Genomic DNA, 24,355 nt, shown 5'->3' with positions numbered 1-24,355 from the left:
GGGACTTGGCTGTGACCTCGACATGCACCTCGAGACTCTGTCAGCTACCAGTATATCTGATGGGCATTTGGGATCACTCGCAGCACTTCCGGAAGCAAGGGAACTCCCATGGTCGGGCCGACACTGACCGGCAGGTGTCTACTGCCAATTTGCAGCCTGAAACCACTCAAGGGGCTAACGAACGTGGGCCCATGTGCCACTTCTCGCCAACTAGGCCTAATCACTTTCCATTGACCCGTGGGAATGCCCACCACAGGAAGTGGTGGGCTTCAGCCACCATGACCCATGTCGGATCCCCACGGCGGAAACTAGTCCACATTCCCAGCCACGTCTCAGGCAGCTCCCATCTTGAATGTTTGCGGCCCTGACCCCTAAGGAACCGCTCAAACCCTAGAAAGCCTCGTCCTGCGTGCCCTCCTCCAGCCCACAGGGCGACACGAACCTACTGGAAAACACAAACATCTTCAGAACACGGGAACACTGAACACCAGGGAAGACAGACCGCAAGCCTGTCTCCTTCGTTGAGGCTGATCCCACACCATGCATCCTGGCAATTCTCCACTGCCACGGTGACACTACCGAGTAACCCACAGTGATCAAAGGCATGGTCCCCGAGGTCCACAGACAGACTTTCAACAGAAGCCCTCTGCCATGCGAGGGGACTTGGAAGCCTGAAAGGGAACAGTGGCTGGCCACGGCAGCACAGCAGGCATGGCAATGGGGCCCCCATCTCTGCCCCACCAATGGACTGCTCCAGATAAACCTCTGGCTGTTCGAATGGCCTGCATGCTACACTGGCCGGTCTCGTCATTCCCCCACAGGCGAAAGAGCTTTGCTTTACACATTGCCAAACAAGGGAACAAAGCGGCCAAAGGGGATATTCGCATAACTCAACTACCTCCAAGGGGGCCGGCACAGACGCCTCACCATGTCGGTCTTCTCTACTTCCCGCAAGACACCCTTTGGGTGTCATTCCTTGGGCAACGGGATCGCAACTCTACACAGGTTACCTGCCTCAACTCACCCACTTGAACTGCCAACGCCATCCACTCCATAGGCAGCTTATGCCAGCCCATCACGAACAAGACACATTCCTGGGAAGCCGAGACCAGTGCCTGCAACCCAATGATGACAGCCCATCCCACGACATCACACAGGACCTTTCCTCATGATACCTTACCTTTCTCTCCAGGCCAGCAGCCACCACCCAGGCTGAAATGCTTCACTCGATCCACACCCCAGTCCACGAACATCCACTTAGCGCCAACAGTGTGCCGGCAACTTCAGCAGAGGAGCTGACAGCGGCAGCACTGAGGCCTAAACCATCAGCCCCCTTCCGCCATCGCCCAACTCCAGCCCACGCCCGCCCACTGCTCCAGTCACACCAGGCAGTCAAGAACCTCACTGCGTGAAACACAACAACAGAGAGGGCCACAGGCCTGGCCTGAGGCTCCAGGCTCCAACCAGGGAAACTTGCTCATTTTGGCTTCTATAATCAACCTCAGAAGCAAGCAGGCACAAAGCGTGATCCTCTCCAAATATCACCTCTCCAAGCTGCAAGCTTACTGGGTCTATACCAGAAGACACTCCGACCCTGAAGACTAGCAGGAAAGCCTGCCCTCTTGCATTCCCTCAACGGCCTTTTAGCAGGCACCGGGGATTCTTAGGTGACCCAGCTTATGAGCAGACATGCTCGACCCTCAGACAGGAGCCCCTCCAATGCTGGAGCCCTTAGTGGTGTTTGCATGCCTGACAGCAGGGGATGTTGGCCCTCACTCCTAACTGTCCCGTACCCCCGAGAGAGAAAACGTGCTGGACCTCAGTTTCGATGAGGAGACGGTAGAGCGTTCTCACTCATTTCGGTCAGATTTTCCAAGGAATGCATACAAGGGTGTCATCATTGATCCAAGCACATGCTGGGATGCTGCAGAACACAAAAGGGAAGGCCGTGGAGCTCTGCAGAGGAGCCATGACCTGGAAGTACTCCAACTGCCTGGGGAATCCACAGTCCTCAGGCCACTCAGCAAGACCAGCAATCAATCCACTCTTGCAACCATTGGGCCCATCTGTGGAAAACCTAATATCCAATGGCACATCTTAGTACGGGTGAATGCCTACCGTCCTGAGATATCCACAGCCACGCTCGGCAACGTGCACCCGCCCCACTTTTTCCAGTTCTCCTTAGCACATCCAGTCATCAGACAACGCGAAGGTCTTCTTCTCTTTGCCGACAGCCAGCCTTACCCTGCAACTGCACCTGAGAAGTGGACAGAAATCACGCAGGTTTCTGATTTGCACCAGGGTCCTCAGAGAACATGATTCTTATGAACACATAACCTGGGCGTGAGCCTGGAACCTGCTTCCCAAGTACCACTTTCCCCTACCGAAAACTGATTGTGTGTCTCACAGCACGACTGAAGAAAGTAACGCACGTACGTTGGTCGGTGTGTGAGAGGCTGTATGTGTCTATTCACACGTGTGGGCGTGTGTGACTGAGACTTTGCACGAGGATGCGTTTGTGGATTCCTGTGTGTGCTGCTAAATACGCGTCTTGGTCTCTGGGTGTCCCTGTGGCGCTTTGCAGATGCCTCTAACAGTAAACGTCATAGTTTATACACAGCACCCTGGTTGGACCCCCAACTGAAAGGAGAAAGACCTCTGTCAGTTTCATGAGGCCGCATGCAAACTTTGACCCCCAGGGCTGTCGAAATAGGCCACAGACTCCCGCTCTCCCACAGCCACGCCTTCTGACCAAAGCACAAAGTCTGGACGAGACCTCCCTCCCGGCCGTGGGTGTCAAACCTATGTGGACCTGGAGATCCTGCCACCTACCACCACAACTGATGTGCCCTTGGGGTCACTCCCAGAGCTCGCGGAAGCAAGGTAACCTCCCATGGGCGTGCTGACACCGATCTGCAGTTGCTGACAGGCAAGATGCAGCCTGGGAATTCTCAAGGGGTTAACGGACTTGGGCCCAAGTGCCTCATCTCGCCAACTAAACCAAATCACTTTCCATGACCCCGTGGGAATGCCCTCAATGGGAAGAGTTGGGCTTCAGCAACCATGACACAGGTTGGAACCCCACAGCAGAAATTAGGCCACCTTCCCGGCCACGTAAAGGAAAGCTTCCAACTGGTAGTGTTTGCGGCCCTGACCATTGAGGAAACGCTCAAACGCTGCACAGCCTCGTCCTAAGTGACCTCCTCCTGCCTGCAGGGCGACTCCACTCGACTTGAAGCCACAGACATCATGCGAACACGGAGACACTGAACAGCAGGGAAGACACACCGCAAGCCTGTCTGCTTTGATGGTGCCCACCCCACCCCATGCATCCTGGTAATTCTCCACTGCCACAGCGACACTACCGATGAACTCACAGTGATCAAAGGCACTGTCCCCGAGTACCACAGACAGACTTTCAACGGAAAATCTTTGCCACACGAGGGGACCTGGAAGCTTGAAAGGGTACAGTGGCTATCCACGTCAGTGCATCTGGCGTCGCAACAGTGCCCCCACCTCTGTCCTGCCAACGGACTGCTCCAGATAAACCTCTGGCTGTTCGCTAGCCGAGTCATGCCCCCCCCAGGAGAAGCACTTTCGCTTTACGCATTCCCAAACAAGGGAACAAAGCGGCCAAATGGGACGTTCGCATAACTAACCATCCTCCCAGGAGGCCGGCACAGACGTGTCACCATGTCGAACTTCTTTGCGTCTCGCAAGACACCCTTTGGTTGTCTTTCCTCTGGCAACGGGATCGCAACTCTACACAGGTTACCTACCTCACCTCATCCACTTGAACTGCCAAAGCCATCCCCTCCTTAGGCAGCTGATGCCAGCCAATCACGCACATGTCACATCCTTGGGAAGCCAAGGCCAGCACCTGCAACCCAATTATGATAGCCTATTCCACGACATCACAAAGAACATGTCCTCATCTATCCTTACCTTCCTGTGCGGGCCATCAGTGATCCACGCAGGTTTAATTTCAGCACTCGATCTTCTCCCCACTCCGCTATGACCCACTTGGCATCAACATTGTGCCGGGAGTTAAAGTAGAGAAGCAAACAAGGGCAGCAGCGAGGCCTAATCCATCAGCCCCTTTCCACCGATGCCCAACCGAGCTCAACCCCGCCCATTGCTCTAGCCTCACTAGGCACTCAAGAACCTCACCGTGAAAAACGCAAGAACAGGGAGGGCCACAGGCCTGGCCTGAGGTTCCAGGCACCAACCAAGGACGCTTGCTCATTTTGGCTTCCAGAATCAACCCCCAAAACGGCAGGCACGATGCGTGATCCTGGCCAAAACTCACCTCCCAACTGCAAGCTAACTGGTCCTAGACCAGCACACACTTCGACTCTTAAAACCAGCAGGAGAGCCTGCCCCCTCACATTCCCTCAACAGCCATTCAACAGGGACCCGGGATTCACAGATAACACAGCTTATGTGCAGACACGGTCAACCCTCAGACAGGAGCCCCTCCAATACTGGAGTCCTTGGTGGTGTTTGCATACATGTCGGCAGGGGACGCTGACCCTCATTCCGAACTGTCATCTCCCCCTGAGAGAGGAAACGTGCTGAACCTCAGTTTCGATGACGAGACGGTAGAGTGTTCTCACTCATTTTGTTCAGATTTTCCAAGGAATGCATGCAAGGGTGTCATCATCGATCCAAGCACATGCTGGGACGCTGCAGCACACAACCGGGGTGTGCGCAGGGCCCTGTACAGGAGCCATGAGCCTGGGCTACCCCAAAACCCTGGAAAATCCACAGCCCTCAGGCCACTCGGCAATAGGAACTATCAATCCACTCTTGCAGCCACTGGGCCCGTCTGAGGAAAACCTAATATCTAATGGCACATCATGGGGTGCTTGAATACCTACCGTCCTGAGTTATCCACGACCATGCTCGGGGACATGGGCCCGCCTCACTTTTTCCAGTTCTTCTTAGCACCTCCAGTCATCAGAGCACACGAAGGTCTTCTTGTTTGTGCCGACGGCCAGCCTTTCCCAGCAACTGCACCTGAGAAGTGGACAGAAATCACCGAGGCTTCATAAATGGACTGGTGTCCTCAGAGGACATGATCCATAAAAACATTGACCTGGCCTTGAGCTCTGAAACTGCTTCCCAAGGACCTCTATCCCTTACCGAGAATTGACTGCATGTCTGATAGTATGACTGCAGGAAGTTAGGCACATACGTTGGCCGGTGTGTGAGAGGCTACATGTGTGTGTTCATGCGTGTGGGCGTGTGTGACTGTGACTGCGCATGCGGACGTGCTTGTGGGTTTCTCTGTGTGCCGCTGAATACGCGTCTCGGTATCAGTGTGTCCCTATGGCCCTGTGAGGAGGAGTCCAAGAATAAAAGAAATAGTTTATACACAGCACCCTGGTTAGACCCCCCAACTGAAAGGAGAAAGACCCCTGTCAGCTTCAAGAGGCCGCAGGCAAACTTGGACCCCCAGGGGTTGTTGAAAGAGTCCCCGGACTCCCGCTCTCCCACAACCACGCCTTCTGACCAAAACACAAAGACTCGATGAGACCTTCCTCCGGGACTTGGCTGTGACCTCGACATGCACCTCGAGACTCTGTCAGCTACCAGTATATCTGATGGGCATTTGGGATCACTCGCAGCACTTCCGGAAGCAAGGGAACTCCCATGGTCGGGCCGACACTGACCGGCAGGTGTCTACTGCCAATTTGCAGCCTGAAACCACTCAAGGTGCTAACGAACGTGGGCCCATGTGCCACTTCTCGCCAACTAGGCCTAATCACTTTCCATTGACCCGTGGGAATGCCCACCACAGGAAGTGGTGGGCTTCAGCCACAATGACCCATGTCGGATCCCCACGGCGGAAACTAGTCCACATTCCCAGCCACGTCTCAGGCAGCTCCCATCTTGAATGTTTGCGGCCCTGACCCCTAAGGAACCGCTCAAACCCTAGAAAGCCTCGTCCTGCGTGCCCTCCTCCAGCCCACAGGGCGACACGAACCTACTGGAAAACACAAACATCTTCAGAACACGGGAACACTGAACACCAGGGAAGACAGACCGCAAGCCTGTCTCCTTCGTTGAGGCTGATCCCACACCATGCATCCTGGCAATTCTCCACTGCCACGGTGACACTACCGAGTAACCCACAGTGATCAAAGGCATGGTCCCCGAGGTCCACAGACAGACTTTCAACAGAAGCCCTCTGCCATGCGAGGGGACTTGGAAGCCTGAAAGGGAACAGTGGCTGGCCACGGCAGCACAGCAGGCATGGCAATGGGGCCCCCATCTCTGCCCCACCAATGGACTGCTCCAGATAAACCTCTGGCTGTTCGAATGGCCTGCATGCTACACTGGCCGGTCTCCTCATTCCCCCACAGGCGAAAGAGCTTTGCTTTACACATTGCCAAACAAGGGAACAAAGCGGCCAAAGGGGATATTCGCATAACTCAACTACCTCCAAGGGGGCCGGCACAGACGCCTCACCATGTCGGTCTTCTCTACTTCCCGCAAGACACCCTTTGGGTGTCATTCCTTGGGCAACGGGATCGCAACTCTACACAGGTTACCTGCCTCAACTCACCCACTTGAACTGCCAACGCCATCCACTCCATAGGCAGCTTATGCCAGCCCATCACGAACAAGACACATTCCTGGGAAGCCGAGACCAGTGCCTGCAACCCAATGATGACAGCCCATCCCACGACATCACACAGGACCTTTCCTCATGATACCTTACCTTTCTCTCCAGGCCAGCAGCCACCACCCAGGCTGAAATGCTTCACTCGATCCACACCCCAGTCCACGAACATCCACTTAGCGCCAACAGTGTGCCGGCAACTTCAGCAGAGGAGCTGACAGCGGCAGCACTGAGGCCTAAACCATCAGCCCCCTTCCGCCATCGCCCAACTCCAGCCCACGCCCGCCCACTGCTCCAGTCACACCAGGCAGTCAAGAACCTCACTGCGTGAAACACAACAACAGAGAGGGCCACAGGCCTGGCCTGAGGCTCCAGGCTCCAACCAGGGAAACTTGCTCATTTTGGCTTCTATAATCAACCTCAGAAGCAAGCAGGCACAAAGCGTGATCCTCTCCAAATATCACCTCTCCAAGCTGCAAGCTTACTGGGTCTATACCAGAAGACACTCCGACCCTGAAGACTAGCAGGAAAGCCTGCCCTCTTGCATTCCCTCAACGGCCTTTTAGCAGGCACCGGGGATTCTTAGGTGACCCAGCTTATGAGCAGACATGCTCGACCCTCAGACAGGAGCCCCTCCAATGCTGGAGCCCTTAGTGGTGTTTGCATGCCTGACAGCAGGGGATGTTGGCCCTCACTCCTAACTGTCCCGTACCCCCGAGAGAGAAAACGTGCTGGACCTCAGTTTCGATGAGGAGACGGTAGAGCGTTCTCACTCATTTCGGTCAGATTTTCCAAGGAATGCATACAAGGGTTTCATCATTGATCCAAGCACATGCTGGGATGCTGCAGAACACAAAAGGGAAGGCCGTGGAGCTCTGCAGAGGAGCCATGACCTGGAAGTACTCCAACTGCCTGGGGAATCCACAGTCCTCAGGCCACTCAGCAAGACCAGCAATCAATCCACTCTTGCAACCATTGGGCCCATCTGTGGAAAACCTAATATCCAATGGCACATCTTAGTACGGGTGAATGCCTACCGTCCTGAGATATCCACAGCCACGCTCGGCAACGTGCACCCGCCCCACTTTTTCCAGTTCTCCTTAGCACATCCAGTCATCAGACAACGCGAAGGTCTTCTTCTCTTTGCCGACAGCCAGCCTTACCCTGCAACTGCACCTGAGAAGTGGACAGAAATCACGCAGGTTTCTGATTTGCACCAGGGTCCTCAGAGAACATGATTCTTATGAACACATAACCTGGGCGTGAGCCTGGAACCTGCTTCCCAAGTACCACTTTCCCCTACCGAAAACTGATTGTGTGTCTCACAGCACGACTGAAGAAAGTAACGCACGTACGTTGGTCGGTGTGTGAGAGGCTGTATGTGTCTATTCACACGTGTGGGCGTGTGTGACTGAGACTTTGCATGAGGATGCGTTTGTGGATTCCTGTGTGTGCTGCTAAATACGCGTCTTGGTCTCTGGGTGTCCCTGTGGCGCTTTGCAGATGCCTCTAACAGTAAACGTCATAGTTTATACACAGCACCCTGGTTGGACCCCCAACTGAAAGGAGAAAGACCTCTGTCAGTTTCATGAGGCCGCATGCAAACTTTGACCCCCAGGGCTGTCGAAATAGGCCACAGACTCCCGCTCTCCCACAGCCACGCCTTCTGACCAAAGCACAAAGTCTGGACGAGACCTCCCTCCCGGCCGTGGGTGTCAAACCTATGTGGACCTGGAGATCCTGCCACCTACCACCACAACTGATGTGCCCTTGGGGTCACTCCCAGAGCTCGCGGAAGCAAGGTAACCTCCCATGGGCGTGCTGACACCGATCTGCAGTTGCTGACAGGCAAGATGCAGCCTGGGAATTCTCAAGGGGTTAACGGACTTGGGCCCAAGTGCCTCATCTCGCCAACTAGACCAAATCACTTTCCATGACCCCGTGGGAATGCCCTCAATGGGAAGAGTTGGGCTTCAGCAACCATGACACAGGTTGGAACCCCACAGCAGAAATTAGGCCACCTTCCCGGCCACGTAAAGGAAAGCTTCCAACTGGTAGTGTTTGCGGCCCTGACCATTGAGGAAACGCTCAAACGCTGCACAGCCTCGTCCTAAGTGACCTCCTCCTGCCTGCAGGGCGACTCCACTCGACTTGAAGCCACAGACATCATGCGAACACGGAGACACTGAACAGCAGGGAAGACACACCGCAAGCCTGTCTGCTTTGATGGTGCCCACCCCACCCCATGCATCCTGGTAATTCTCCACTGCCACAGCGACACTACCGATGAACTCACAGTGATCAAAGGCACTGTCCCCGAGTACAACAGACAGACTTTCAACGGAAAATCTTTGCCACACGAGGGGACCTGGAAGCTTGAAAGGGTACAGTGGCTATCCACGTCAGTGCATCTGGCGTCGCAACAGTGCCCCCACCTCTGTCCTGCCAACGGACTGCTCCAGATAAACCTCTGGCTGTTCGCTAGCCGAGTCATGCCCCCCCCAGGAGAAGCACTTTCGCTTTACGCATTCCCAAACAAGGGAACAAAGCGGCCAAATGGGACGTTCGCATAACTAACCATCCTCCCAGGAGGCCGGCACAGACGTGTCACCATGTCGAACTTCTTTGCGTCTCGCAAGACACCCTTTGGTTGTCTTTCCTCTGGCAACGGGATCGCAACTCTACACAGGTTACCTACCTCACCTCATCCACTTGAACTGCCAAAGCCATCCCCTCCTTAGGCAGCTGATGCCAGCGAATCACGCACATGTCACATCCTTGGGAAGCCAAGGCCAGCACCTGCAACCCAATTATGATAGCCTATTCCACGACATCACAAAGAACATGTCCTCATCTATCCTTACCTTCCTGTGCGGGCCATCAGTGATCCACGCAGGTTTAATTTCAGCACTCGATCTTCTCCCCACTCCGCGATGACCCACTTGGCATCAACATTGTGCCGGGAGTTAAAGTAGAGAAGCAAACAAGGGCAGCAGCGAGGCCTAATCCATCAGCCCCTTTCCACCGATGCCCAACCGAGCTCAACCCCGCCCATTGCTCTAGCCTCACTAGGCACTCAAGAACCTCACCGTGAAAAACGCAAGAACAGGGAGGGCCACAGGCCTGGCCTGAGGTTCCAGGCACCAACCAAGGACGCTTGCTCATTTTGGCTTCCAGAATCAACCCCCAAAACGGCAGGCACGATGCGTGATCCTGGCCAAAACTCACCTCCCAACTGCAAGCTAACTGGTCCTAGACCAGCACACACTTCGACTCTTAAAACCAGCAGGAGAGCCTGCCCCCTCACATTCCCTCAACAGCCATTCAACAGGGACCCGGGATTCACAGATAACACAGCTTATGTGCAGACTCGGTCAACCCTCAGACAGGAGCCCCTCCAATACTGGAGTCCTTGGTGGTGTTTGCATACATGTCGGCAGGGGACGCTGACCCTCATTCCGAACTGTCATCTCCCCCTGAGAGAGGAAACGTGCTGAACCTCAGTTTCGATGACGAGACGGTAGAGTGTTCTCACTCATTTTGTTCAGATTTTCCAAGGAATGCATGCAAGGGTGTCATCATCGATCCAAGCACATGCTGGGACGCTGCAGCCCACAACCAGGGTGTGCGCAGGGCTCTGTACAGGAGCCATGAGCCTGGGCTACCCCAAAACCCTGGAAAATCCACAGCCCTCAGGCCACTCGGCAATAGGAACAATCAATCCACTCTTGCAGCCACTGGGCCCGTCTGAGGAAAACCTAATATCTAATGGCACATCATGGGGTGCTTGAATACCTACCGTCCTGAGTTATCCACGACCATGCTCGGGGACATGGGCCCGCCTCACTTTTTCCAGTTCTTCTTAGCACCTCCAGTCATCAGAGCACACGAAGGTCTTCTTGTTTGTGCCGACGGCCAGCCTTTCCCAGCAACTGCACCTGAGAAGTGGACAGAAATCACCGAGGCTTCATAAATGGACTGGTGTCCTCAGAGGACATGATCCATAAAAACATTGACCTGGCCTTGAGCTCTGAAATTGCTTCCCAAGGACCTCTATCCCTTACCGAGAATTGACTGCATATCTGATAGTATGACTGCAGGAAGTTAGGCACATACGTTGGCCGGTGTGTGAGAGGCTCTATGTGTGTGTTCATGCGTGTGGGCGTGTGTGACTGTGACTGCGCATGCGGACCTGCTTGTGGGTTTCTCTGTGTGCCGCTGAATACGCGTCTCGGTATCAGTGTGTCCCTATGGCCCTGTGAGGAGGAGTCCAAGAATAAAAGAAATAGTTTATACACAGCACCCTGGTTAGACCCCCCAACTGAAAGGAGAAAGACCTCTGTCAGCTTCAAGAGGCCGCAGGCAAACTTGGACCCCCAGGGGTTGTTGAAAGAGTCCCCGGACTCCCGCTCTCCCACAACCACGCCTTCTGACCAAAACACAAAGACTCGATGAGACCTTCCTCCGGGACTTTGCTGTGACCTCGACATGCACCTCGAGACTCTGTCAGCTACCAGTATATCTGATGGGCATTAGGGATCACTCGCAGCACTTCCGGAAGCAAGGGAACTCCCATGGTCGGGCCGACACTGACCGGCAGGTGTCTACTGCCAATTTGCAGCCTGAAACCACTCAAGGGGCTAACGAACGTGGGCCCATGTGCCACTTCTCGCCAACTAGGCCTAATCACTTTCCATTGACCCGTGGGAATGCCCACCAAAGGAAGTGGTGGGCTTCAGCCACCATGACCCATGTCGGATCCCCACGGCGGAAACTAGTCCACATTCCCAGCCACGTCTCAGGCAGCTCCCATCTTGAATGTTTGCGGCCCTGACCCCTAAGGAAACGCTCAAACCCTAGAAAGCCTCGTCCTGCGTGCCCTCCTCCAGCCCACAGGGCGACACGAACCTGCTGGAAAACACAAACATCTTCAGAACTCGGGAACACTGAACACCAGGGAAGACAGACCGCAAGCCTGTCTCCTTCGTTGATGCTGATCCCACCCCATGCATCCTGGCAATTCTCCACTGCCACGGTGACACTACCGAGTAACCCACAGTGATCAAAGGCATGGTCCCCGAGGTCCACAGACAGACTTTCAACAGAAGACCTCTGCCATGCGAGGGGACTTGGAAGCCTGAAAGGGAACAGTGGCTGGCCACGGCAGCACAGCAGGCATGGCAATGGGGCCCCCATCTCTGCCCCACCAATGGACTGCTCCAGATAAACCTCTGGCTGTTCGAATGGCCTGCATGCTACACTGGCCGGTCTCGTCATTCCCCCACAGGCGAAACAGCTTTGCTTTACACATTGCCAAACAAGGGAACAAAGCGGCCAAAGGGGATATTCGCATAACTCAACTACCTCCAAGGGGGCCGGCACAGACGCCTCACCATGTCGGTCTTCTCTACTTCCCGCAAGACACCCTTTGGGTGTCATTCCTTGGGCAACGGGATCGCAACTCTACACAGGTTACCTACCTCAACTCACCCACTTGAACTGCCAACGCCATCCACTCCATAGGCAGCTTATGCCAGCCCATCACGAACAAGACACATTCTTGGGAAGCAGAGACCAGTGCCTGCAACCCAATGATGACAGCCCATCCCACGACATCACACAGGACCTTTCCTCATGATACCTTACCTTTCTCTCCAGGCCAGCAGCCACCACCCAGGCTGAAATGCTTCACTCGATCCACACCCCAGTCCACGAACATCCACTTAGCGCCAACAGTGTGCCGGCAACTTCAGCAGAGGAGCTGACAGCGGCAGCACTGAGGCCTAAACCATCAGCCCCCTTCCGCCATCGCCCAACTCCAGCCCACGCCCGCCCACTGCTCCAGTCACACCAGGCAGTCAAGAACCTCACTGCGTGAAACACAACAACAGAGAGGGCCACAGGCCTGGCCTGAGGCTCCAGGCTCCAACCAGGGAAACTTGCTCATTTTGGCTTCTATAATCAACCTCAGAAGCAAGCAGGCACAAAGCGTGATCCTCTCCAAATATCACCTCTCCAAGCTGCAAGCTTACTGGGTCTATACCAGAAGACACTCCGACCCTGAAGACTAGCAGGAAAGCCTGCCCTCTTGCATTCCCTCAACGGCCTTTTAGCAGGCACCGGGGATTCTTAGGTGACCCAGCTTATGAGCAGACATGCTCGACCCTCAGACAGGAGCCCCTCCAATGCTGGAGCCCTTAGTGGTGTTTGCATGCCTGACAGCAGGGGACGTTGGCCCTCACTCCTAACTGTCCCGTACCCCCGAGAGAGAAAACGTGCTGGACCTCAGTTTCGATGAGGAGACGGTAGAGCGTTCTCACTCATTTCGGTCAGATTTTCCAAGGAATGCATACAAGGGTGTCATCATTGATCCAAGCACATGCTGGGATGCTGCAGAACACAAAAGGGAAGGCCGTGGAGCTCTGCAGAGGAGCCATGACCTGGAAGTACTCCAACTGCCTGGGGAATCCACAGTCCTCAGGCCACTCAGCAAGACCAGCAATCAATCCACTCTTGCAACCATTGGGCCCATCTGTGGAAAACCTAATATCCAATGGCACATCTTAGTACGGGTGAATGCCTACCGTCCTGAGATATCCACAGCCACGCTCGGCAACGTGCACCCGCCCCACTTTTTCCAGTTCTCCTTAGCACATCCAGTCATCAGACAACGCGAAGGTCTTCTTCTCTTTGCCGACAGCCAGCCTTACCCTGCAACTGCACCTGAGAAGTGGACAGAAATCACGCAGGTTTCTGATTTGCACCAGGGTCCTCAGAGAACATGATTCTTATGAACACATAACCTGGGCGTGAGCCTGGAACCTGCTTCCCAAGTACCACTTTCCCCTACCGAAAACTGATTGTGTGTCTCACAGCACGACTGAAGAAAGTTACGCACGTACGTTGGTCGGTGTGTGAGAGGCTGTATGTGTCTATTCACACGTGTGGGCGTGTGTGACTGAGACTTTGCACGAGGATGCGTTTGTGGATTCCTGTGTGTGCTGCTAAATACGCGTCTTGGTCTCTGGGTGTCCCTTTGGCGCTTTGCAGATGCCTCTAACAGTAAACGTCATAGTTTATACACAGCAACCTGGTAGGACCCCCAACTGAAAGGAGAAAGACCTCTGTCAGTTTCATGAGGCCGCATGCAAACTTTGACCCCCAGGGCTGTCAAAATAGGCCACAGACTACGGCTCTCCCACAGCCACGCCTTCTGACCAAAGCACAAAGTCTGGACGAGACCTCCCTCCCGGCCGTGGGTGTCAAACCTATGTGGACCTGGAGATCCTGCCACCTACCACCACATCTGATGTGCCCTTGGGGTCACTCCCAGAGCTCCCGGAAGCAAGGTAACCTCCCATGGGCGTGCTGACACCGATCTGCAGTTGCTGACAGGCAAGATGCAGCCTGGGAATTCTCAAGGGGTTAACGGACTTGGGCCCAAGTGCCTCATCTCGCCAACTAGACCAAATCACTTTCCATGACCCCGTGGGAATGCCCTCAATGGGAAGAGTTGGGCTTCAGCAACCATGACACAGGTTGGAACCCCACAGCAGAAATTAGGCCACCTTCCCGGCCACGTAAAGGAAAGCTTCCAACTGGTAGTGTTTGCGGCCCTGACCATTGAGGAAACGCTCAAACGCTGCACAGCCTCGTCCTAAGTGACCTCCTCCTGCCTGCAGGGCGACTCCACTCGACTTGAAGCCACAAACATCATGCGAACACGGAGACACTGAACAGCAGGGAAGACACACCGCAAGCCTGTCTGCTTTGATGTTGCCCACCCCACCCCATGCATCCTGGTAATTCTCCACTGCCACAGCGACACTACCGATGAACTCACAGTGATCAAAGGCACTGTCCCCGAGTACCACAGACAGACTTTCAACGGAAAAACTTTGCCACACGAGGGGACCTGGAAGCTTGAAAGGGTACAGTGGCTATCCACGTCAGTGCACCTGGCGTCGCAACAGTGCCCCCACCTCTGTCCTGCCAACGGACTGCTCCAGATAAACCTCTGGCTGTTCGCTAGCCGAGTCATGCCCCCCCCAGGAGAAGCACTTTCGCTTTACGCATTCCCAAACAAGGGAACAAAGCGGCCAAATGGGATGTTCGCATAACTAACCATCCTCCCAGGAGGCCGGCACAGACGTGTCACCATGTCGAACTTCTTTGCGTCTCGCAAGACACCCTTTGGTTGTCTTTCCTCTGGCAACGGGATCGCAAATCTACACAGGTTACCTACCTCACCTCATCCACTGGAACTGCCAAAGCCATCCCCTCCATAGGCAGCTGATGCCAGCCAATCACGCACATGTCACATCCTTGGGAAGCCGAGGCCAGCACCTGCAACCCAATTATGATAGCCTATTCCACGACATCACAAAGAACATGTCCTCATCTATCCTTACCTTCCTGTGCGGGCCATCAGTGATCCACGCACGTTTAATTTCAGCACTCGATCTTCTCCCCACTCCGCGATGACCCACTTGGCATCAACATTGTGCCGGGAGTTAAAGTAGAGAAGCAAACAAGGGCAGCAGCGAGGCCTAATCCATCAGCCCCTTTCCACCGATGCCCAACCGAGCTCACCCCCGCCCATTGCTCCAGCCTCACTAGGCACTCAAGAACCTCACCGTGAAAAACGCAAGAACAGGGAGGGCCACAGGCCTGGCCTGAGGTTCCAGGCACCAACCAAGGACGCTTGCTCATTTTGGCTTCCAGAATCAACCCCCAAAATGGCAGGCACGATGCGTGATCCTGGCCAAAACTCACCTCCCAACTACAAGCTAACTGGTCCTAGACCAGCACACACTTCGACTCTTAAAACCAGCAGGAGAGCCTGCCCCCTCACATTCCCTCGACAGCCATTCAACAGGGACCCGGGATTCACAGATAACACAGCTTATGTGCAGACACGGTCAACCCTCAGACAGGAGCCCCTCCAATACTGGAGTCCTTGGTGGTGTTTGCATACATGTCGGCAGGGGACGCTGACCCTCATTCCGAACTGTCATCTCCCCCTGAGAGAGGAAACGTGCTGAACCTCAGTTTCGATGACGAGACGGTAGAGTGTTCTCACTCATTTTGTTCAGATTTTCCAAGGAATGCATGCAAGGGTGTCATCATCGATCCAAGCACATGCTGGGACGCTGCTGCACACAACCGGGGTGTGCGCAGGGCTCTGTACAGGAGCCTTGAGCCTGGGCTACCCCAAAACCCTGGAGAATCCACAGCCCTCAGGCCACTCGGCAAGAGGAACAATCAATCCACTCTTGCAGCCACTGGGCCCGTCTGAGGAAAACCTAATATCTAATGGCACATCATGGGGTGCTTGAATACCTACCGTCCTGAGTTATCCACGACCATGCTCGGGGACATGGGCCCGCCTCACTTTTTCCAGTTCTTCTTAGCATTTCCAGTCATCAGAGCACACGAAGGTCTTCTTGTTTGTGCCGACGGCCAGCCTTTCCCAGCAACTGCACCTGAGAAGTGGACAGAAATCACCGAGGCTTCATAAATGGACTGGTGTCCTCAGAGGACATGATCCATAAAAACATTGACCTGGCCTTGAGCTTTGAAACTGCTTCCCAAGGACCTCTATCCCTTACCGAGAATTGACTGCATGTCTGATAGTATGACTGCAGGAAGTTAGGCACATACGTTGGCCGGTGTGTGAGAGGCTCTATGTGTGTGTTCATGCGTGTGGGCGTGTGTGACTGTGACTGCGCATGCGGACGTGCTTGTGGGTTTCTCTGTGTGCCACTGAATACGCGTCTCGGTATCAGTGTGTCCCTATGGCCCTGTGAGGAGGAGTCCAAGAATAAAAGAAATAGTTTATACACAGCCCCATGGTTAGACCCCCCAAGTGAAAGGAGAAAGACCCCTGTCAGCTTCAAGAGGCCGCAGGCAAACTTGGACCCCCAGGGGCTGTTGAAAGAGTCCCCGGACTCCCGCTCTCCCACAACCACGCCTTCTGACCAAAACACAAAGACTCGATGAGACCTTCCTCCGGGACTTGGCTGTGACTTCGACATGCACCTCGAGACTCTGTCAGCTACCAGTATATCTGATGGGCATTTGGGGTCGCTCGCAGCACTTCCGGAAGCAAGGGAACTCCCATGGTCGGGCCGACACTGACCGGCAGGTGTCTACTGCCAATTTGCAGCCTGAAACCACTCAAGGGGCTAACGAACGTGGGCCCATGTGCCACTTCTCGCCAACTAGGCCTAATCACTTTGCTTTGACCCGTGGGAATGCCCACCACAGGAAGTGGTGGGCTTCAGCCACCATGACCCATGTCGGATCCCCACGGCGGAAACTAGTCCACATTCCCAGCCACGTCTCAGGCAGCTCCCATCTTGAATGTTCGCGGCCCTGACCCCTAAGGAAACGCTCAAACCCTTGAAAGCCTCGTCCTATGTGCCCTCCTCCAGCCCACAGGGCGACACGAACCTACTGGAAAACACAAACATCTTCAGAACATGGGAACACTGAACACCAGGGAAGACAGACCGCAAGCTAGTCTCCTTCGTTGATGCTGATCCCACCCCATGCATCCTGGCAATTCTCCACTGCCACGGTGACACTACCGAGTAACCCACAGTGATCAAAGGCATGGTCCCCGAAGTCCACAGACAGACTTTCAACAGAAGACCTCTGCCATGCGAGGGGACTTGGAAGCCTGAAAGGGAACAGTGGCTGGCCACGGCAGCACAGCAGGCATGGCAATGGGGCCCCCATCTCTGCCCCACCAATGGACTGCTCCAGATAAACCTCTGGCTGTTCGAATGGCCTGCATGCTACACTGGCCGGTCTCGTCATTCCCCCACAGGCGAAACAGCTTTGCTTTACACATTGCCAAACAAGGGAACAAAGCGGCCAAAGGGGATATTCGCATAACTCAACTACCTCCAAGGGGGCCGGCACAGACGCCTCACCATGTCGATCTTCTCTACTTCCCGCAAGACACCCTTTGGGTGTCATTCCTTGGGCAACGGGATCGCAACTCTACACAGGTTACCTACCTCAACTCACCCACTTGAACTGCCAACGCCATCCACTCCATAGGCAGCTTATGCCAGCCCATCACGAACAAGACACATTCCTGGGAAGCCGAGACCAGTGCCTGCAACCCAATGATGACAGCCCATCCCACGACATCACACAGGACCTTTCCTCATGATACCTTACCTTTCTCTCCAGGCCAGCAGCCACCACCCAGGCTGAAATGCTTCACTCGATCCACACCCCAGTCCACGAACATCCACTTAGCGCCAACAGTGTGCCGGCCACTTCAGCAGAGGAACTGACAGCGGCAGCACTGAGGCCTAAACCATCAGCCCCCTTCCGCCATCGCCCAACTCCAGCCCACGCCCGCCCACTGCTCCAGTCACACCAGGCAGTCAAGAACCTCACTGCGTGAAACACAACATCAGAGAGGGCCACAGGCCTGGCCTGAGGCTCCAGGCTCCAACCAGGGAAACTTGCTCATTTTGGCTTCTATAATCAACCTCAGAAGCAAGCAGGCACAAAGCGTGATCCTCTCCAAATATCACCTCTCCAAGCTGCAAGCTTACTGGGTCTATACCAGAAGACACTCCGACCCTGAAGACTAGCAGGAAAGCCTGCCCTCTTGCATTCCCTCAACGGCCTTTTAGCAGGCACCGGGGATTCTTAGGTGACCCAGCTTATGAGGAGACATGCTCGACCCTCAGACAGGAGCCCCTCCAATGCTGGAGCCCTTAGTGGTGTTTGCATGCCTGACAGCAGGGGACGTTGGCCCTCACTCCTAACTGTCCCGTACCCCCGAGAGAGAAAACGTGCTGGACCTCAGTTTCGAGGAGGAGACGGTAGAGCGTTCTCACTCATTTCGGTCAGATTTTCCAAGGAATGCATACAAGGGTGTCATCATTGATCCAAGCACATGCTGGGATGCTGCAGAACACAAAAGGGAAGGCCGTGGAGCTCTGCAGAGGAGCCATGACCTGGAAGTACTCCAACTGCCTGGGGAATCCACAGTCCTCAGGCCACTCAGCAAGACCAGCAATCAATCCACTCTTGCAACCATTGGGCCCATCTGTGGAAAACCTAATATCCAATGGCACATCTTAGTACGGGTGAATGCCTACCGTCCTGAGATATCCACAGCCACGCTCGGCAACGTGCACCCGCCCCACTTTTTCCAGTTCTCCTTAGCACATCCAGTCATCAGACAACGCGAAGGTCTTCTTCTCTTTGCCGACAGCCAGCCTTACCCTGCAACTGCACCTGAGAAGTGGACAGAAATCACGCAGGTTTCTGATTTGCACCAGGGTCCTCAGAGAACATGATTCTTATGAACACATAACCTGGGCGTGAGCCTGGAACCTGCTTCCCAAGTACCACGTTCCCCTACCGAAAACTGATTGTGTGTCTCACAGCACGACTGAAGAAAGTTACGCACGTACTTTGGTCGGTGTGTGAGAGGCTGTATGTGTCAATTCACACGTGTGGGCCTGTGTGACTGAGACTTTGCACGAGGATGCGTTTGTGGATTCCTGTGTGTGCTGCTAAATACGCGTCTTGGTCTGTGGGTGTCCCTTTGGCGCTTTGCAGATGCCTCTAACAGTAAACGTCATAGTTTATACACAGCAACCTGGTAGGACCCCCAACTGAAAGGAGAAAGACCTCTGTCAGTTTCATGAGGCCGCATGCAAACTTTGACCCCCAGGGCTGTCGAAATAGGCCACAGACTCCCGCTCTCCCACAGCCACGCCTTCTGACCAAAGCACAAAGTCTGGACGAGACCTCCCTCCCGGCCGTGGGTGTCAAACCTATGTGGACCTGGAGATCCTGCCACCTACCACCACATCTGATGTGCCCTTGGGGTCACTCCCAGAGCTCCCGGAAGCAAGGTAACCTCCCATGGGCGTGCTGACACCGATCTGCAGTTGCTGACAGGCAAGATGCAGCCTGGGAATTCTCAAGGGGTTAACGGACTTGGGCCCAAGTGCCTCATCTCGCCAACTAGACCAAATCACTTTCCATGACCCCGTGGGAATGCCCTCAATGGGAAGAGTTGGGCTTCAGCAACCATGACACAGGTTGGAACCCCACAGCAGAAATTAGGCCACCTTCCCGGCCACGTAAAGGAAAGCTTCCAACTGGTAGTGTTTGCGGCCCTGACCATTGAGGAAACGCTCAAACGCTGCACAGCCTCGTCCTAAGTGACCTCCTCCTGCCTGCAGGGCGACTCCACTCGACTTGAAGCCACAGACATCATGCGAACACGGAGACACTGAACAGCAGGGAAGACACACCGCAAGCCTGTCTGCTTTGATGTTGCCCACCACACCCCATGCATCCTGGTAATTCTCCACTGCCACAGCGACACTACCGATGAACTCACAGTGATCAAAGGCACTGTCCCCGAGTACCACAGACAGACTTTAAACGGAAAAACTTTGCCACACGAGGGGACCTGGAAGCTTGAAAGGGTACAGTGGCAATCCACGTCAGTGCATCTGGCGTCGCAACAGTGCCCCCACCTCTGTCCTGCCAACGGACTGCTCCAGATAAACCTCTGGCTGTTCGCTAGCCGATTCATGCCCCCCCCAGGAGAAGCACTTTCGCTTTACGCATTCCCAAACAAGGGAACAAAGCGGCCAAATGGGATGTTCGCATAACTAACCATCCTCCCAGGAGGCCGGCACAGACGTGTCACCATGTCGAACTTCTTTGCGTCTCGCAAGACACCCTTTGGTTGTCTTTCCTCTGGCAACGGGATCACAACTCTACACAGGTTACCTACCTCACCTCATCCACTTGAACTGCCAAAGCCATCCCCTCCTTAGGCAGCTGATGCCAGCCAATCACGCACATGTCACATCCTTGGGAAGCCGAGGCCAGCACCTCCAACCCAATTATGATAGCCTATTCCACGACATCACAAAGAACATGTCCTCATCTCTCCTTACCTTCCTGTGCGGGCCATCAGTGATCCACGCAGGTTTAATTTCAGCACTCGATCTTCTCCCCACTCCGCGATGACCCACTTGGCATCAACATTGTGCCGGGAGTTAAAGTAGAGAAGCAAACAAGGGCAGCAGCGAGGCCTAATCCATCAGCCCCTTTCCACCGATGCCCAACCGAGCTCACCCCCGCCCATTGCTCCAGCCTCACTAGGCACTCAAGAACCTCACCGTGAAAAACGCAAGAACAGGGAGGGCCACAGGCCTGGCCTGAGGTTCCAGGCACCAACCAAGGACGCTTGCTCATTTTGGCTTCCAGAATCAACCCCCAAAACGGCAGGCATGATGCGTGATCCTGGCCAAAACTCACCTCCCAACTGCAAGCTAACTGGTCCTAGACCAGCACACACTTCGACTCTTAAAACCAGCAGGAGAGCCTGCCCCCTCACATTCCCTCAACAGCCATTCAACAGGGACCCGGGATTCACAGATAACACAGCTTATGTGCAGACACGGTCAACCCTCAGAGAGGAGCCCCTCCAATACTGGAGTCCTTGGTGGTGTTTGCATACATGTCGGCAGGGGACGCTGACCCTCATTCCGAACTGTCATCTCCCCCTGAGAGATTAAACGTGCTGAACCTCAGTTTCGATGACGAGACGGTAGAGTGTTCTCACTCATTTTGTTCAGATTTTCCAAGGAATGCATGCAAGGGTGTCATCATTGATCCAAGCACATGCTGGGACGCTGCAGCACACAACCGGGGTGTGCGCAGGGCTCTGTACAGGAGCCATGATCCTGGGCTACCCCAAAACCCTGGAAAATCCACAGCCCTCAGGCCCCTCGGCAATAGGAACAATCAATCCACTCTTGCAGCCACTGGGCCCGTCTGAGGAAAACCTAATATCTAATGGCACATCATGGGGTGCTTGAATACCTACCGTCCTGAGTTATCCACGACCATGCTCGGGGACATGGGCCCGCCTCACTTTTTCCAGTTCTTCTTAGCAACTCCAGTCATCAGAGCACACGAAGGTCTTCTTGTTTGTGCCGACGGCCAGCCTTTCCCAGCAACTGCACCTGAGAAGTGGACAGAAATCACCGAGGCTTCATAAATGGACTGGTGTCCTCAGAGGACATGATCCATAAAAACATTGACCTGGCCTTGAGCTCTGAAACTGCTTCCCAAGGACCTCTATCCCTTACCGAGAATTGACTGCATGTCTGATAGTATGACTGCAGGAAGTTAGGCACATACGTTGGCCGGTGTGTGAGAGGCTACATGTGTGTGTTCATGCGTGTGGGCGTGTGTGACTGTGACTGCGCATGCGGACGTGCTTGTGGGTTTCTCTGTGTGCCGCTGAATACGCGTCTCGGTATCAGTGTGTCCCTATGGCCCTGTGAGGAGGAGTCCAAGAATAAAAGAAATAGTTTATACACAGCACCCTGGTTAGACCCCTCAACTGAAAGGAGAAAGACCTCTGTCAGCTTCAAGAGGCCGCAGGCAAACTTGGACCCCCAGGGGTTGTTGAAAGAGTCCCCGGACTCCCGCTCTCCCACAACCACGCCTTCTGACCAAAACACAAAGACTCGATGAGACCTTCCTCCGGGACTTGGCTGTGACCTCGACATGCACCTCGAGACTCTGTCAGCTACCAGTATATCTGATGGGCATTAGGGATCACTCGCAGCACTTCCGGAAGCAAGGGAACTCCCATGGTCGGGCCGACACTGACCGGCAGATGTCTACTGCCAATTTGCAGCCTGAAACCACTCAAGGGGCTAACGAACGTGGGCCCATGTGCCACTTCTCGCCAACTAGGCCTAATCACTTTCCATTGACCCGTGGGAATGCCCACCACAGGAAGTGGTGGGCTTCAGCCACCATGACCCATGTCGGATCCCCACGGCGGAAACTAGTCCACATTCCCAGCCACGTCTCAGGCAGCTCCCATCTTGAAAGTTCGCGGCCCTGACCCCTAAGGAAACGCTCAAAACCTTGAAAGCCTCGTCCTACGTGCCCTCCTCCAGCCCACAGGGCGACACGAACCTACTGGAAAACACAAACATCTTCAGAACACGGGAACACTGAACACCAGGGAAGACAGACCGCAAGCCTGTCTCCTTCGTTGATGCTGATACCACCCCATGCATCCTGGCAATTCTCCACTGCCACGGTGACACTACCGAGTAACCCACAGTGATCAAAGGCATGGTCCCCGAGGTCCACAGACAGACTTTCAACAGAAGACCTCTGCCATGCGAGGGGACTTGGAAGCCTGAAAGGGAACAGTGGCTGGCCACGGCAGCACAGCAGGCATGGCAATGGGGCCCCCATCTCTGCCCCACCAATGGACTGCTCCAGATAAACCTCTGGCTGTTCGAATGGCCTGCATGCTACACTGGCCGGTCTCGTCATTCCCCCACAGGCGAAACAGCTTTGCTTTACACATTGCCAAACAAGGGAACAAAGCGGCCAAAGGGGATATTCGCATAACTCAACTACCTCCAAGGGGGCCGGCACAGACGCCTCACCATGTCGATCTTCTCTACTTCCCGCAAGACACCCTTTGGGTGTCATTCCTTGGGCAACGGGATCGCAACTCTACACAGGTTACCTACCTCAACTCACCCACTTGAACTGCCAACGCCATCCACTCCATAGGCAGCTTATGCCAGCCCATCACGAACAAGACACATTCCTGGGAAGCCGAGACCAGTGCCTGCAACCCAATGATGACAGCCCATCCCACGACATCACACAGGACCTTTCCTCATGATACCTTACCTTTCTCTCCAGGCCAGCAGCCACCACCCAGGCTGAAATGCTTCACTCGATCCACACCCCAGTCCACGAACATCCACTTAGCGCCAACAGTGTGCCGGCAACTTCAGCAGAGGAGCTGACAGCGGCAGCACTGAGGCCTAAACCATCAGCCCCCTTCCGCCATCGCCCAACTCCAGCCCACGCCCGCCCACTGCTCCAGTCACAGCAGGCAGTCAAGAACCTCACTGCGTGAAACACAGCAACAGCGAGGGCCACAGGCCTGGCCTGAGGCTCCAGGCTCCAACCAGGGAAACTTGCTCATTTTGGCTTCTATAATCAACCTCAGAAGCAAGCAGGCACAAAGCGTGATCCTCTCCAAATATCACCTCTCCAAGCTGCAAGCTTACTGGGTCTATACCAGAAGACACTCCGACCCTGAAGACTAGCAGGAAAGCCTGCCCTCTTGCATTCCCTCAACGGCCTTTTAGCAGGCACCGGGGATTCTTAGGTGACCCAGCTTATGAGCAGACATGCTCGACCCTCAGACAGGAGCCCCTCCAATGCTGGAGCCCTTAGTGGTGTTTGCATGCCTGACAGCAGGGGACGTTGGCCCTCACTCCTAACTGTCCCGTACCCCCGAGAGAGAAAACGTGCTGGACCTCAGTTTCGAGGAGGAGACGGTAGAGCGTTCTCACTCATTTCGGTCAGATTTTCCAAGGAATGCATACAAGGGTGTCATCATCGATCCAAGAACATGCTGGGATGCTGCAGAACACAAAAGGGAAGGCCGTGGAGCTCTGCAGAGGAGCCATGACCTGCAAGTACTCCAACTGCCTGGGGAATCCACAGTCCTCAGGCCACTCAGCAAGACCAGCAATCAATCCACTCTTGCAACCATTGGGCCCATCTGTGGAAAACCTAATATCCAATGGCACATCTTAGTACGGGTGAATGCCTACCGTCCTGAGATATCCACAGCCACGCTCGGCAACGTGCACCCGCCCCACT

The 24,355-nt window shown here is 54.7% G+C and overlaps 9 non-coding genes across 9 annotated transcripts; all 9 read right to left on the bottom strand.

Moving 5' to 3' along the window:
* Nucleotides 1-1,814: 1,814 nt before the first annotated feature.
* LOC137777045 (small nucleolar RNA SNORD116) lies at nucleotides 1,815-1,907 on the bottom strand. The gene has a single exon (XR_011076388.1). It is a non-coding gene; the product is annotated as a small nucleolar RNA SNORD116 (small nucleolar RNA).
* A 2,669-nt stretch (nucleotides 1,908-4,576) lies between these two features.
* LOC137754412 (small nucleolar RNA SNORD116) lies at nucleotides 4,577-4,669 on the bottom strand. Its single transcript, XR_011071845.1, has one exon. It is a non-coding gene; the product is annotated as a small nucleolar RNA SNORD116 (small nucleolar RNA).
* Nucleotides 4,670-7,361: 2,692 nt separating this feature from the next.
* LOC137777437 (small nucleolar RNA SNORD116) lies at nucleotides 7,362-7,454 on the bottom strand. The gene has a single exon (XR_011076518.1). It is a non-coding gene; the product is annotated as a small nucleolar RNA SNORD116 (small nucleolar RNA).
* Nucleotides 7,455-10,123: 2,669 nt separating this feature from the next.
* LOC137754409 (small nucleolar RNA SNORD116) lies at nucleotides 10,124-10,216 on the bottom strand. Its single transcript, XR_011071844.1, has one exon. It is a non-coding gene; the product is annotated as a small nucleolar RNA SNORD116 (small nucleolar RNA).
* Nucleotides 10,217-12,908: 2,692 nt separating this feature from the next.
* Nucleotides 12,909-13,001, bottom strand: LOC137777040 (small nucleolar RNA SNORD116). Its single transcript, XR_011076387.1, has one exon. It is a non-coding gene; the product is annotated as a small nucleolar RNA SNORD116 (small nucleolar RNA).
* A 2,669-nt stretch (nucleotides 13,002-15,670) lies between these two features.
* On the bottom strand, nucleotides 15,671-15,763 carry LOC137754405 (small nucleolar RNA SNORD116). The gene has a single exon (XR_011071843.1). It is a non-coding gene; the product is annotated as a small nucleolar RNA SNORD116 (small nucleolar RNA).
* Nucleotides 15,764-18,455: 2,692 nt separating this feature from the next.
* On the bottom strand, nucleotides 18,456-18,548 carry LOC137777381 (small nucleolar RNA SNORD116). Its single transcript, XR_011076507.1, has one exon. It is a non-coding gene; the product is annotated as a small nucleolar RNA SNORD116 (small nucleolar RNA).
* A 2,669-nt stretch (nucleotides 18,549-21,217) lies between these two features.
* On the bottom strand, nucleotides 21,218-21,310 carry LOC137754537 (small nucleolar RNA SNORD116). The gene has a single exon (XR_011071874.1). It is a non-coding gene; the product is annotated as a small nucleolar RNA SNORD116 (small nucleolar RNA).
* A 2,692-nt stretch (nucleotides 21,311-24,002) lies between these two features.
* Nucleotides 24,003-24,095, bottom strand: LOC137776837 (small nucleolar RNA SNORD116). Its single transcript, XR_011076333.1, has one exon. It is a non-coding gene; the product is annotated as a small nucleolar RNA SNORD116 (small nucleolar RNA).
* Between the last annotated feature and the right edge of the window lie 260 nt (nucleotides 24,096-24,355).

The sequence above is a fragment of the Eschrichtius robustus genome, chromosome 1, assembly GCF_028021215.1.
Source record: "Eschrichtius robustus isolate mEscRob2 chromosome 1, mEscRob2.pri, whole genome shotgun sequence".
Lineage (NCBI taxonomy): Eukaryota > Metazoa > Chordata > Mammalia > Artiodactyla > Eschrichtiidae > Eschrichtius > Eschrichtius robustus.
The sequence above is the reverse complement of the archived record's forward strand: the minus strand, read 5'-3'. Positions and strand labels throughout refer to the sequence as shown.